Source organism: Protopterus annectens, chromosome 5.part0 (assembly GCF_019279795.1).
Source record: "Protopterus annectens isolate FY-2018-M chromosome 5.part0, PAN1.0, whole genome shotgun sequence".
NCBI lineage: Eukaryota > Metazoa > Chordata > Ceratodontiformes > Protopteridae > Protopterus > Protopterus annectens.
The window spans coordinates 1,870,812,368-1,870,829,539 of NC_056735.1; positions in this window are offsets into that span (position 1 = coordinate 1,870,812,368).

A 17,172-nucleotide genomic window follows, 5' to 3' on the forward strand; every position below is an offset into this window, starting at 1 on the left:
ATGCCTTCTGTATCAGAATATTTGTTACTGCTTTCTGAAGCAGATATACAATTTATAGCTTTAATTCTAGATATTATCTTTGATCTACTGACAAGTTTATGTAATCCTTTTTGAATAACAGAACATGTTTATAATTTAATCTTTTCCAAACTTATTGCAAATCTCGATTTAATATCTTTTGATACTTCTGTTTCATTCTTTAATCAATACTATTATTTCCTTCCTTGGGAATTTTTAATTTGGTTTAAATTAATTTCTCCTGCAAGTCTAGTAATTCTTTATAACAATCCTTCCTTTTATTATATTGCTATATTAATATTCTACCACTTAAATTAACCTTCAGTGAATTTCAAAATACGATACTACTCACCTGTGCATTAATCAGATGTATGTAACCTTGTTGCTTCTTTAATAACCATTCTTTAAATTCATCCATCTTTGCCATATATGAAAGCATTTTAGTAAAAGCAGCACTTTTTCTTTGTGGGTATATAAGTTCAAAGTGACAACATTATGGGGTTATTTCCAAGTTTTCTAGTTTTAAAATTAAATCATTTGATATATAAACTCTATCAAATCTAGATTGGCTCCAAATGTATATGAATAATGAATAAACTATAATGAACTAGATTCAGCAAATTACTAAACAAGTTAAACCAATGCTATAATAAAATTGCTAAATTTGCACTAATTACCCATACTGGATTCATCACTGCACTGTTGTCAATGAACTACAGTGCTTAAAACTCCCCCATCATCTTTTTTACTCCCAGCTTCTCACAGCTCATGACTTCATCTATTAACCAGACAAATATCCTTCCCTAGACAACCTTGTTCAATTATACACACCATCTAGGCCACTCCAGTCTCCTGACAAACATCTTCTGAATGTCACCAAATTTAACAATTCTTCTAATGACTGTATCTTTTAATCCTATATCTCCAAAATTTGGAATGGCACTCCTCTCCCTAAGGCAAGAACACTCCAAAGTCTCCTTCAAAAGAACTGAAATTTTATTTAATGAACAAATAATTATGTCAGTGCTCTTCACATGGATAGCACATAATGTCACATGGCAAACCTATGGCAAACATAGATATTAAGCTACCTTCAATATGGACCTTACTTTTACTTCCAAACTGAAGCAGAACTAGCACTTTAACATACAGCATATTCTTCCTCTGTTCTCTTTCAAACTCCTTTCTCTGGCTTCTCATCTACGCTTCATCCTTCTCCCTAAGTTCGTGTATTGACTTGTACAGATGCAGCTCCTCAATCTTTAATTTGACTTTCATTATTTCCATTCCTGGCATCCTCCTTCTCTGATCATCTCACTAGCCCGATTCTCGGCTATAAAATTATTGCATGCTCATCCTCTATTAAATGTTCTATCGTCTCTTCTTCTTCTTCTTCTTAGCTTATTTAGCTTCTTTTTCCTGTTCCTGTTTTAAAGTCACCTTACTCATTTTGTTACCATCTCAATAAAATAATTATTTTCACTTCCAAAATTCTACATAATCCCATTAAATCCTACTTAATAACTTTAGTATGTAGTCATCTCTGAAAAGTTTTTCTGTTATTTTGTTTTTTTTTTTTTTTTTCAAATAAGTCTTTGCACTACTTCTGAAAACTTGTGTTAATTGCATACAAAAAGTTTGTATTCGTAATCTCCTGGAAATTGTCCTTTGGAAAGTTCACTATTTTATTTCTGTGTGGAGCTTTTCTCTCTGGGCTTCAACTGAAAAAGGAGTCTTTTTTGCACCTAGTCAGAAAATCCAAGTAAACAAGGGCAATCAATTAATCAATCAATAAATAAATAAATACATCTTTTAAATTGATTAATTCTGTATTATTTTAAAGTGCTTTTGCTGATATTGAAATTAGAGGTACTAAGTCTGCACTCATATCATTTTTGTGTAATATATAGTTGAAATCTTCTCCCAATATTATGCTTCCTTTCATATTTGCAATCAGTATATCAAAGTATTTGCTGGAACATTTAACCCCCAAGACCCGGAATCTATTACACGTTAGCCAATGTTATGATTTTTTTTTGGTATCCTACTATTATCACCTGAAACATGCTTTTCATATCACTATATGAATATAATATGTTAGGCATAGAAACTGAATTTCTTTGTAGAGCAGCGATCCTGTTCTTTTCTTTAAAAAAGAATCAGTACTGTTAAGTACTTTTGAATTTAGTTTTCTGACATCACCATCTAACAACTATGTTTCCCAAAGGAATACAACTTGAGCTTTGTTAATTTTTAAGCATTTTATAAGCTTCCTCATTTACCACTATGACTCCATTTATATTCAAGGAGATGATCTGAAGAAATCTGTACATACATTTCATTTTAAGCTTTGGTTTTAGAATCTGATCTATAGAATGATATATGTAGTATACTGGCTAATTTATTATTAAACTTCTGACTTACAGAAATATGCATATTATTATCCATAGGCAGTTTTAAGAAGGTTTTAAAATAGAACAAGAAAACTACTAAAATTTAGATATAAACATTGACTAGTATGGAACTGACGTCCTTACTCAAACTATCCTTTAGTCTATGCTTTCTGTTTTCCACATCCCTTATTTATTCTTTTCATGTTGTTTGCTCACTTGCTGCTAAATTGCCATCTATTTTTATTATATTAATATACATAGGGCACATTTTGGCATACTCAAAGAACATATATCTCCAGCCAAACATCTACATTAATATTTAATAAGCGACAGTGTATTTTACAGTTCATTTATTAATCTATTTATTCATATCTGTTTACTGGGGTAGTGCACTGATCAATACTGACCAATTTCATGCTTAGCCCAGGTGAAATACAAAACATCTCAGAAACAAAATATGCAGAAATGTTAGCAGACTAATTGCATAGAAAACAACTGTGTATATACATTCTAGTGAACAAGCACCATGCAATGTACAATCAAGCAGAGAGCAATGTACAATATATACATTAGTTTCTAAAGTGGGTCAATCCTCAGTGACACTTGAGAGAGGAGAAGAGACTCAGATAGGAGATTGGTTAGATGATATGTCCTGTGTTGAAGCAGGAGCATTTGGCTTGGATGAAGAAGTGCTTTTTGAGCTGCATTCTCAGTTTGGAATAAGTGCTAATTTCCTTAATGAAAATGGGGAGATCTTGACAAAGAGTAGGTGTCTGAGAGGGGAAAGCAAGAACAGTGCTGTGGAGTTTGGTTCTAGAGATCATAGAGTTAGTGTGGCTTGTGAGTAGTGTCTCAGGTTGTATCAGGAGGGTTTTCTTCCTGAAGTCAAGCTGCAAGGGGATTAAATGTTTCAAGATGGAGTAGTTTATAGAGCTGGGATTCTAAAAATAGGTTAGACCTTTGTTTTATGGGTAGCCATTTGGCTTTTTCTAGAGTGATACAGTGATGCTTACATATTACTGTGGTTTGAATGTATATCATATATTGTTTTATTCAAACATACCACTTATCACTGTGGTTTGAACGTATAACCTATACTGTTTTTTTAAACATGCTACTTGTTACTGTGGTCTAAATGTACAATGTGTACTCTTTCATTCAGATACATCACTTATCACTGTATTGGACTCAGATCAGCTTTTTCCACTGGAAAAAAATAATTAGTCTTCAAAAACATAACATTATAATTATCTGAGGCCCTCATTACCTATGGTATGTCATTTATTCCTTAATTTGCATATCCCTAATTTAATGTTTATTTCCAAAAGCAGATGTGTCTCTTGTTCTAATTAGACAATGAAGTAAACAATTATGCACATTTGAGGTATGGAGAGAGTATCAGTTTCAGACCTCTTGATTCTGCCTACATTGGAGGTACATCTCTATTTTCAGTTTGATTTACCCCTTTTCATGACCTACTTATTTCTGGAGTTATGCTCCTATTTTCAGGCTTAATTTACCCTTTCACATAATTTTCTAAGTCGCCCATTACATACACAATTTTGAAGCTGTTTAGTACACATAGGAATCCAGTCTACATGACTAATGCACTGATGACAACAAAAAGTTAAAGGAAGAGGTTTCACATTCACATCTCCTTTTTTCAGAAGTAAAAATAAATGCTTGTGAAGTAGAGTTTTCTAGGATCAGTTATCAAGGTTTATAGATTTTACACTGTGTCTTTGACAACAAGATTATATTTTTACATTTCTTTGTCTCTTAGTTTTTTAAACTTGTGTTTCTGAACAGTATCCCGTAATCCTAGTGGAAGAGGAAAGAATGATGTGATCATCAGTATTGAAATGTTATGCAAATTAGCAGAGGTGTAGCTAGGGTGGGTTGAAGACTCAAAGAGTTAGGGGGCATGACTGGTAAATGCTGATTGGTCTTCAGTTCATTTCAATGCATTACTGGCAATGAGAAATCAATACCAGTAATGCATTTTTGTCAAAACTGAAGTACTTTTGCACTTTCAGCACTCCATATTGGGCATAAATTGTATCAGCTGCTTACTATAAATAAGCAGTTTGATATAGTTTAAAAGGAAGAGTTGTTTTTTCCCCCTCAGCTTAAAGTTGATAGAGTGCCAGATCAGGGGATGGCACTGAGCACCAGAAAAGCTAGCTACAACTCTTCTAATTAGGTGCTTAGATTTTTAGCTGACTGTACCTGCTTTTCAAGGACCTTTGTACCTATTTTCAATGTCTTCAGGTCAAGAGGTATGATCAGTTTCAAAAGTTTATAATCTGCAAAAAGAAAAGATGGTTAGTTTTTAGATTAATTATTGATAAGTGTAACTTTTCTTTCAGAATTGTGTATTAACATAATACTATTCATATTTTGATACTTTGATGTGGGCTTAAATTTTTTTCTTACATATTTGAAATCACTAATGAAGTAGAAAGGTTTTATGTAGGCTGATATTAGCTTACCACATTTCTGTGTTTTGAATCCATTTTATATCAAAGAAAATGGAAGATGAAGTTTATTCATCACACACACACACACACACACACACACACACACACACACACACACACACACACACACACACACACTCTTAAGGAAAGCCTAGACGACTATAACTTTTTTAGTATTTATTTTTTGGTATGCTCTAAATACTTTGGCATTTCAAAAGATTTCTCTTCAGCTTGTTAAGTGAGACCAGATAAGGTTCTAGCTGCTCAGGTTCAGTTTGCTGTGAAAGTTCACAATCACTCTTTTCCACAGGAAAATACTGCTGATGTAGTTTCTAAGTGTGTACCACCAGTGATTCTTTTGTGTTAATAATATTAGTGCAATTTCTAAGTGTGCACCACCAGTGATGCTTTTGTGTTAATAATATTAGTGCAATTTTTAAGTGTGCATCACCAGTGATTCTTTTGTGTTATGAAAATTAATGCAGTTTCTATGTGTGCACCACCAGTGATTCTTTTGTGTTAAGAAAATTATTGGAGTTTCTTTGTGTGTACCACCAATGATTATTTTGTGTTAAGAAAATTAGTGCAGTTTCTAAGCATGGACCACCAGCAATTCTTTTGTGTTAAGAAAATTAGTGCAGTTTCTAAGTGTGCACCACCAGTGATTCTTTTGTGTTAATAATATTAGTGCAATTTCTTATTGTCCACCACCCAAAATAATTTTATATTAATAAAAATTAGTGCAGTTTCTAAGTGTGCACCACCAGTGATTCTTTTGTGTTAAGAAAATCAGTTGTGTTTCTAAGCATGCACCACCAGTGATTCTTGTGTGTTAAGAAAATTAGTGCAGTTTCTAAGTGTACACCACCAGTGATTCTTTTGTAAGAAAATCAGTGCTGTTACTAAGCATGCAACACCAGTGATTCTTTTGTGTTAAGAAAATCAGTGCAGTTTCAAAGCATGCACCACCAGTGATTCTTTTGTGTTAAGAAAATTAGTGCAGTTTCTATGTGTGCACCAACAGTGATTCGTGTTAAGAAAATAAGTGTAGTTTCTAAGCATACATCACCAGTGATTCTTTTGTGTTAAGAAAATTAGTGCAATTTCTAAGCATGGACTACCAGCAATTCTTTTTTGTGTTAAGAAAATTAGTGCAGTTTCTGTGTGCACCACCAATGATTCTTTTGTGTTAATAATATTACTGCAATTTCTAAATGTCCACCTCCAAAAATTGTTTTGTATTAATAAAAATCAGTGCAGTTTCTAAGCATGTACCACCAGTGATTCTTTTGTGTTAAGAAAATTAGTGCAGTTTCTAAGCATGCACCACCAGGGATTCTTTTGTGTTAAGAAAGTAAGTGCAATTTCTAAGCGTGGACTACCAGCAATTCTTTTTACATTAAGAAAATTAGTGCAGTTTCTTAGTGTGCACCACCAGTGATTCTTTTGTGTTGATAATATTACTGCAATTTCTAAGTATCCACCACCAAAAATTGTTTTGTATTAAAAAGAAATGTGTGCAGTTTCTAAGTGTGCACCACCAGTGATTTCTTTTGTGTTAATAAAATTTGTGCAATTTCTAAACATGCATCACCAGCGATTATTTTGTGTTAAGAAAATTAAATTCCCATTTCTTATATCTTTATGTGACTATGGGGTTGGAATACATAAGCTGAGTGTGTCTAGAAAGCTTATACTGCACATGGTGGTGCAGGGGGTGAGGGCAAGAACATTTAATATTTTGATCTGGTTGAGCTCCCAGTAATTTCTTATCTTTGAGATGGGTCATGGATAATTGTAACTTGATGAATGATATTGGAAGCACTTCAGAATCATACCCATCATTTAGTGGAAGGAATCATTTACATCAAAATGCAACATTAACTACATGAATAACATCAAAACAAAGTTGGTCATTTTATAAGCACATTAAGGTAGTCTGAGGTGTACACTGTATAGATATTACTGGACTCTTGGGGACTTACAAGGCATTCGCCTTTGGGCTTATGCCTCACAGTACCCTTAGAATGCAGTATATATGTCAGTGTGCGTCTGTTCTTATCTTACTGGTTTAGTTTCACAAAGGTCCCTGAATTATGTATCAGTTTGTTTGTGTTATATTACGGAATCTTGTTATATTATGGAATATGTATCTCACAGAAGTTCTTAGCTTTTGCATATAAGCATTTTGCACCACTATTCCATATAATCAGTAAGACATTTGTAACTATGTCATTGCTGTCACAGGTGACAGATACAGTGTAACAACATAAAATCAATGAAATGTGAGTACATTTGCAGAACAAATAATTATAGCAGGTTACATTGTCCAGCTGTACATGAAGTAGGCTATATATTTTTTTGTCCCCTCAGGCTTCATTTTTAGCGTCACTGCCCCACAGTACCTAATGTTCAAACTGATCTACCAGCTACTCTCCAACCCCCTGGACTTACTCCAGTTTTGCTGGGGCCTGTCATGGATCCTGAGGGTGTCCTGGGGGCATTGTTCCTCTGTACTTCCATCCAGGGGGGTATGACCTACTCACTTACTTTGCCACCCCCACACTTTTTGATTACATCCAAGTGCAGCCCCCCATCTTTGGAACATGCCTTCCCTCAGGGAACATATCAATGAGCACCCTCCTACCTTGGATGGGCACACCCATCCCTCTCTTGCCACGTAGTCAGTTTCCCAAGCCGCTAATTGAACCCTGGTTGGCTAGACCATAGTCAGGGCTTTATCCCATTATGCCACTGGAGTAGGATATAATGGACTGAAGAAGGATTTGGTACAGTTTCTAAAATAATTTGATCTTTTAACAAACATCAATGCAATTTCCACTCTTTTAGCATTGTGCCACATCAGAATTGATTTATGAGCAGTGAATTATTGTGTTAAACATTATTATTATTACTAGTCATCTGCCAGCTGAGAATGTCAAATCAGTGGTGCAATCAATTCAAACACAGTAATGCTCCATCTGTCCCATCCTCCCCATTACTTAATACAGGCTGGCTTTTAAGAGCTTCAAAAATAATATCTCAGCCACTTTAGACAATTTTTAATGACTGTCACTGTTATTTCAGCCATGACTGTTACAGGCAAAATATTTGTTAAATGTTTATTGATATATAGGCAGTCTGGTCATAACTGTAGCCTTATGTGCTTCCAGAACTACACATATTATTTCTTTACCAGGTGTTGATAAAATGCAATTAAAAAATCATATGCTAGGGCATTGCTTTCTGTCTTCTGGGAAAATGCCATAAAATTCCAGAATTTTGATTGAATATTGGAAAATGATGTGATTTCTTCACAGTAATCCCATACCCAAAGCCCACCCCCCCTTTTTCCACCGCATAATTACTTATTACCTTTCTAAAGCTAAATGACAATAAAAGTAACTGCATCATAGTCATATATATTCCCCCAGGCAACAATGTTCCCATTCTTGAAGACATTCTTGCATGGACTACCGACAACATAAAAAATCAAACAATCATTCTAGGTGATGTTAATATTAATTGGTTAGACTTCTCCACAAACAACTCTTCCTCCAATATTAACCTTCATACCTACACTCAACTAATTTCAGACATTACTAGACCTGATAAACAGAACAGCTAAGGTCCTATCCTGGACTGGGTCATGGTTTCTGACCCTAGCAAAAGTTGCCACCTCTGGTACACTCCCAGATAGTATCAGCGACCACTCTCCAGCATACATAATACGCAAACCCTCCTCTTTACCAAATATACACCAATATAGACATAGCCAAGATTTATCCCATTTCTGTCCAAATATCTTTAATGACATCTTACATAATACTAACTGGAACCCATTAAAAGTTCGCCCACTCAACGAAGCTGTGGATTTTTTCAAATCCACTTTTCCCAGTGTCTTAAATAGGCTTGCCCCTCTCCGCCTAAAAAGAGTCAAGGTTAAACATGCTAAATGGCTTACCAAGTCCACAAAACAAATCATGTCTTCCAGGGATAAAGTCTGGAATGCCTGTATAAAAAACAAAATCCCTTCCAATCTCCAAAAATATAAACAGCTTCGCAACCAAGCCAAACGATCAGTACTTAAAAACAAAAAAGAATACTTCCATACTCTCCAAAACCAACACATACATAACCCCAATAAATTTGGGGAGCAATTAACTGCCTACTACATCCAGGAACTAACCACAATCCTTACCCAAATCCTGAAAATACTCCCGCTGAATTAGTCTCACTCTTCAACTCTTATTTCATAGACACCATTGCTAAACTTACTACCACTTTCTCACCTATCACCATACATCCATTCAACCCTACACTCACACAAACTCTACCCAACAAAATGCCCTCTTTCACAGTCTCTCCCATACTTACCTCTACTATTCTAAAGCTTCTTCAGAAACTTAAACCATGCACCAATGCACCAGATAACCTACCTGCAGAATACTTACAACTATTAGCCTCCTCCATAGCATACCCCATCAGTATTCTTATTAATAGGTCCATTCACGAATCACTCATTCCAGACATCTGGAAAAAGGCTTATGTCCTCCCTCTACATAAAGGAGGACACAACTCTGACATTTCAAACTTCCAACCTATCTCCATTCTTTCCCCCATATCTAAAATACTTAAAAAGTGCATTTGCATTCAGCTCCTCAACCATCTAACTAAACATCATCTCCTTTCATCCACTCAGCATGGTTTTAGGCCAGGACACAGCACCTACACCACTCTCATTTCTTTCCTAGACACAGTAAACAGAGCTTGGGATGAAGGCTCTATAGTCTCTGCACTGTTTCTTGATCTGTCAAAAGCATTCGATACAATCTCCCACACCCTCCTACTCACTAAACTCTCCAACCTCAGCATCTCTCTTACCACCCTTCAATGGTTCTGAAACTATCTCAGTAATAGGCAACAATCATGTATCTGGCAGCACTCCTCCTCCACCTTTAGCAATACCAAAACTGGAGTACCCCAGGGTTCTACACTGGGTCCCCTTCTTTTCAGTATATTCATTAATGACTTCTACAATTCTCTCACCCACAGTACCGTTATCCAATACGCAGATGACTCAACAATAATTTGCTCCTCTAAATCTGCCTCTGAAATATAACAACTTACCCAAAAAGCATTCACCATAACTGAATCCTGGATGCCACAAAACCATCTCACACTTAATCCCAATAAAACTAAACTCCTAATATTTGCCCCCAAAAAATCCAACCAAATTGACAAGTCTAAACTCTTTATCCAGTCACAAAACAATACTATTATAGATGCCGTCTCTAGTACCAAATTGTTTGGTGTCATCATTGATGGTAACTTAACATTTGACCTCCATATCCACAGTAACATAAAAAAAAAACATTGAAAAACTGGGAGCTCTTTACAGGCACAACTACTTCCTCTGCAACTCAGCAAAAAAGTCCCTTGCCTTATCTTTCCTACTTCCAACTCTTTTATATGGAGCCTCCATCCTCACCAACATCCAATCCTCCCTAAAACTCAACTCATGCTATAACAAAATGGCCAAATTTGCCAGAAATGCAAAAGACTCCACCCACCACTGCTCCTCATTACACCAACTAAATTGGCTTGAGCTCCTTCATCAACTCACTTATGCACAAATAATTATTGCCCATAAATGTATCTACAATCCAGCAGCCTGCCCAGCTCTCTCCCACATTCTGAGTACATCCAACCAAAACTACTCTTAAGATCAGAAAATTGATATACCTAAGCTCTCAGCCGGACAAATGCTATAATCTTACGCTGTCTCCAAATTATGGAACAACCTCCCTGCCTCTCTCAGAGCTATCAGCAATCATACCAGTTTTAAAAAATCCCTTAAACTGCATCTCACCTCACAATGGATTTACACCTGCACCCCTACAGACTACCACAAAACCTAACCTTTTTCAGAACACTTACTCTTTCCCACTCTATATCCCCCCCAGTTTCCTTTTCAAATCTACTTCTTCTGCTGTCACTTGAGTCTCTGCTATCCCCACTTTAACATTCTACCTCAGCCTCTCTTTTCTTCTCTACTATGCTCAACTGTCTTTCTACTTACATCTCACTTACTCTTATACAGTTTTTCACCTTCACATGCACCTAAATAACAATAGCTCTACCCATTTCATCAAATGATTCTATGTATTCTAACATTTTCTGTATAATTATGTTTTAAGTTATGCAATACTACTGCATTATATATTGTATATGTTGTGTTAATACTTTATCTGTATGTAACTATATGTGTATGTAACTATATGTGGAGCTTTTCTCCCCGGCCCTCCAGTGAAAATGGGCTCTTCTCAGGCCCATTGGACTTTCCCAGTAAACAAATGCAATAAATAAATAAATTGAATTTATTCAAGGCCAGGCCACTTCTTCACTTTAACTGGTACTTCTTATATTTACTGTTTGTTATGCTTTATTCACTCTTACACAATTAATATCTATTTCAGATTTGCCTATTTGTATGTGGGTATGCTGAACAATATAAACAATCACTGCAATGAATAGAAATTAAATTTAACATTCACTAGCACAAACCAGCAATTTCTGCTCATGGAAATAAAATGACATTTTAATAAAATCTCCAACAAATCTGGTACACAAAGAATTTAAAAACCCATGACTTCATATCTACACTTAAATCAATGGAACTGGAGACCACTCTCGACTCTCCCCTTGGAAAGTGCCATAGACTACTTCAGTAACACTTTCCTAAATATTCTAAATTATCTTGCCCCTATCAGAACTGTCAAAACTAAATCCAGCTATGCCCCCTGGCTGACTAGAGATACCTGTCTACTGCTAAAACAAAGAGAAAAGCATGTGACTAGTAACGTCAAAATAAAACTCAAACTAATAGACAGGCCTACCAGGAATAAAGTAACAAAGTCAAAAACAAAATAGGATAGACAAAAGAAACCAGTATATAGGCATTCAAACGAAACACAAAAATAACCCACAAAAATTCTGAGCTACCATTAATAAAATCTTACAACCAGGAAAGATCAGTACTCCACCTCCAAACATTGACACCACCACCAATAATACTGACACTCAGTTCAACAAACATTTCACCAAATCCATCCTAGCCCTCACCAATAATAGTTCTCCCACTTTACATTCAAACCTATCTTCCGTGCCAGCAGACCAAAACCTCTTCTCCTTACAGCGTGTCCCAACTAGCACAATATATAAATACCTAAATAGGCATAAACCCAAAACCCTGGCCTCCAACAAATTACCTGCAGAATATCTAAAGATCACAGCCAAAGCCATCTCTTATCCGGTCTCCAGGCTCATTAATCACTCTATATCAGAGCAACACGTTCATTCTCTCTGGAAAAGTTTGCATATAATACCACTCCACAAAGGAAGTAACTCTGTTGAATAATCTAATTACCGCCAATTGACATTCTATCCCCATTATCTAAAATCCTCAAAAAATATATACATTACCAAATAATCATTAATAAACTGCTAACCAACACACAGCATGGATACCGCCCCAATCACAGTACTACCACAGCCCTTGTTAGTGTTACCAACACAGTAAACCAACATCGAAACAATGGTAACCTAGTATCCACTGTATTCCTAGATCTCTCCAAGGCCTTTGATACTCCCATCACAAACTCCTTTCTTCTCTCTCTGATCTTAATCTCAGCCACTCCACAATAGTGTGGCTTCAAGACTATCTAACCAACCGCTAACAAGCAGTAAAATGTCCAAAGAAACCAATAGGTTGGTTGTTAACCAGCACTTAATACCCAAACAAATACAAAAAAAAAAATCACTGGAACACTCAAGTTCTATTTACATCTAGGATGTAAATAGTTATTGCGCTTCACTTCCTTCTTGTACATTTCAGTGTGTACTTCACCACTTCCCTTTCTTATTAACATAACATCCAAAAATGCAATCGTAATAGTATGCACCCCCTTTATGTTTGAAAATATAGTCTCAAATCAGATGCCGAGAGTTGTGAGGTTAAATACACATGATAGGTTAAATTATCAGTTAGTAAATCTGGGCTTGGAATTTATTGAAAGGGGTTATTCAGGGAGAATAATGGACAAAGCACAAGATGAGGTTAAACTGCAATATTTAAAGCATGACATAATTCCATATTTTACTGATGGGCATCAAGGAAATAAAAGGACACAAATTAGAAAAAACCAGGACAAGACGTATGCTTACTTATAACAGGAATACTTCAGCGGTCTAGAATATAATAGTGAAACATTGGGAAATTTTAAGGGATGTTCAAGGCCTACAAGAAATTGTCACAGAAAGCCCTGCATTTGGTTATAAATTAAATTGTATGTTAAAACAGAGATTATGTTACAAGGAGCAACCTAAAAGTTTTTTTACTGGTTTTAGACATAAGCATGATACATATACATGTAATAATTGTGTCTATTGTAAACATTTATATATTAGTAAATCAATAAGACACCCTGTGACTTAAAGTGAATTTATACTTCAAGCCTATGGAAATTGCAACACTAGTAACTTGGTCTATATGGCTAAGTGTGAACAGTGTGATTGCTACTATGTGGGCATGACTAATAGGAAGTTTAAAGAACATATAGCTGGTCATATTAGTGACATTAAATGTAAGCTATCAACCAATGCATTAAGTAAGCACATTTTGGAAAAGGGTGATCAACATTTATTTAAATTTATGATTTTAAAAGTGATTTATAAACCTTTGAGAGGAGGTGATGTGAGGTTGTTAACAGAAAATGAGGAAATGAAATGGATTTTGTGAATGCAGTCCCATATACCACCAGGATTAAATGACATCATCATCTTCTTTCGGCTGTTCCCGTTAGGGGTCACCACAGCGGATCATCTGTTTCCATTTCTTCCTGTCCTCTGCATCATGCTCTTTCACACCAACCGCCTGCATGTCTTCTCTCACCACATCCATAAACCTTGTCTTAGGCCTTCCTCTTTTCCTCTTACCTGGCAGCTCCATCCTTAGCATCCTTTTCCCAATATACCCAGCATCCCTCCTCAGCACATGTCCAAACCAACGCAATCTCGCCTCTCTTGCTTTGTCTCCAAACTGTCCAACCTGAGCTGACCCTCTAATATACTGATTCCTAATCCTGTCCATCCTAGTCACACCCAGTGCAAATCTTAACATCTTTAACTCTGCCACATCTAGCTCTGACTCCTGCCTTTTCGACAATGCTACCGTCTCCAACCCATATAACATAGCTGGTCTCACTACCCTCTTGTAGACCTTCCCTTTCACTCTTATTGTCACAAATCACTCCTGACACTCTTCTCCACCCATTCCACCCTGCCTGTACTCTCTTCTTCACCTCTCTTCCACACTCACCATTACTCTGAACTGTTGATCCCAAGTACTTAAACTCATCCACCTTTACCACTTCTACTCCCTGCATCCTCACCATTCCTCTACCCTCCCTCTCATTTACACACATATATTCTGTTTTAGCCCTGCTGACCTTCATTCATCTCCTCTCTAAAGCATATCTCCACCTCTCCAGGGTCTCCTCAACCTGGTCCCTACTCTCACTGCATATCACAATGTCATCTGCAAACATCATAGTCCACGGGACCTCCTGTCTAATCTCATCTGTCTACCTGTCCATCACCACTGCAAATAAGAAAGGGCTCAGAGCTGATCCTTGATGTAATCCCACCTCCACCTTAAACGTATCTGTCACTCCCACTGCAGTCCTCACCAATGTCACACTACCCTCGTACAGATCCTGTACCACTCTTACATACTTCTCTGCCACTCCCGACTTCCTCATACAGTACCACAACTCCTCTCTAGGCACCCTGTCATATGCTTTCTCTAAGTCCACAAAGACACAATGCAACTCCTTCTGACCTTCTCTGTATTTCTCCAACAACACTCTCAGAGCAAATATTGCATCTGTAGTGCTCTTTCCTGGCATGAAACCATACTGCTGATCACTAATCATCACCTCCCTTCTTAGCCTAGCTTCCACTACTCTTTCCCATAACTTCAAGCTGTGACTGATCAATTTTATCCCTCTGTAATTACTGCAGCTCTGCACATCACCCTTATTCTTAAAGATAGGTACCAAAACACTGTTTCTCCACTCCTCAGGCATCCTCTGACTTTCCAAAATTTATTAAACAATCTGGTTAAAAATTCCACTGCCATTTCTCCTAAGCACCTCCATGCTTCCACTGGTATGTCATCTGGACCAACAGCCTTTCCATTCTTCATCCTCTTCATAGCTGTCCTTACTTCCTCCTTGCTAATCTGCTTCACTTCCTGATTCACTATCCCCACATCATCCAACCTTCTCTCTCTCTCTCTCTCTCTCTCTCTCTCTCTCTCTCATTCTCTTCATTCATCAGCCCTTCAAAGTACTCTTTCCATCTACTCAACACACTCTCCTCACTTGTGAGTACGTTTCCCTCACTGTCCTTTATCACCCTTACCTGCTGCACATCTTTCCCAGCTCTGTCCCTCTGTCTAGCCAATCGGTACAGGTCCTTTTCTCCCTCTTTAGTGTCCAATCTCTCAAACAACTCTCTATATGCCTTATCCTTAGCCTTCACCACCTCTCTCTTTGCCATGCGCCTCATCTCCTTATACTCATGTCAACTTTCTTCATCTCTTTGACAATCCCACTTCTTCTTCGCCAGCCTCTTCCTCTGTATACTCTCCTGTACTTCCTCATTCCACCACCATGTCTCCTTGTCCTCCTTCCTCTGTCCAGATGTCACACCAACCACCTTCCTAGCAGTCTCCCTTACTAGGTCTGCTGTAGTTACCCAGCTATTCGGTAACTCTTCATTGCCTCCCAGTGCCTGTCTTAACTCTTCCCTGAACTCCACCTCACAATCACCCTTTTTTAACTTTCACCATTTAATCCTTGGCACTGCTTTCACACTCCTCCTCCGCTTCTTGATCACCAACATCATCCTGTAGACCACCATTCTATGCTGCTTAACTACACTTTCCCCAGTCACCACTTTACAGTCTCCAATCTCCTTCAGACTGGCCCTCCTACATAGGATATAATCCACCTGTGTGCATCTTCCTCCACTCTTGTACATCACCCTATGCTCCTCCCTCTTCTTAAAATACGTATTCACCACAGCCATGTCCATCCTTTTCGCAAAATCCACAATCATCTGACCTTCTGCATTCCTCTCCTTAACACCATACCTACCCATCACTTCCTCAACCCCTTTGTTCACTTCACCAACATGACCATTGAAGTCCGCTCCAATCACTAGTCTCTCACCCTTGGGTACACTCACCACCACTTCATCCAACTCACTCCAAAATTTTTCTTTCTCATCCATCGCACACCCAACTTGTGGAGCATATGCACTAACAACATTCATCATTACACCATCAATTTCAAGCTTCATAAACATCACTCTATCAGACACTCTCTTCACCTCCAAAACACTCTTGGCATACTGTTCCATTAGGATAACCCCTACCCCATTTCTCCTGCCATCCACACCATGATAGAACAATTTGAACCTGCCTCCTATACACTTGGCCTTACTTCCCTTCCATCTGGTCTCTTGCATGCACAATATATCAACCTTCCTTCTCTCCATCATATCAGCTAGCTCTCTCCCTATACCAGTCATACTGCCAACATTCAAAGTTCCTACCCTCAGTACTACATTCCTAACCTTCCTCCTCTCTTTCTGCCTTCAGGCATGCCTTCCCCCTCCTCCTCCTCTTCTTCTTCGGCCAACAGTAGCCCAATTTCCGCCAGCACCCTGTTGGCTAACAGTACTGGTGGCGGTCGTTGTTAACCCAGGCCTCGACTGATCCAGTATGTAATTATGAAAACTTCTCCGCATCAGTAATTTTTGGCAGAGGTTTTATGCCGGATGCCCTTCCTGACGCAACCCTCCCCATTTATCCGGGCTTGGGACCGGCACAAAGAAATGCACTGGCTTGTGCATCCCCAGTGGCTGGGTTTTCACTTTAAAACCTTACTTAAGTGAATTACATCAAAAAACTATGTCATGTGATTTTATTAACTATTTAAATGATGACTGCAACTGTTAAGATGTATTCGCCTAAAGAAGCCTTGTTGGTGAAAGTTTTAACTTTCATGTGAAGTTTTAACTTGTGACTTTTAATAAAAGAACTTGAGTGTTCCAGCGCTTTTTTCTTTTTTGAACAAACAGTAAAATGGCAAAACTCCTTATCTCCCCTCCTACCTGTCACCCTAGGGGTCCCCCAAGGATTCACTCTTGGA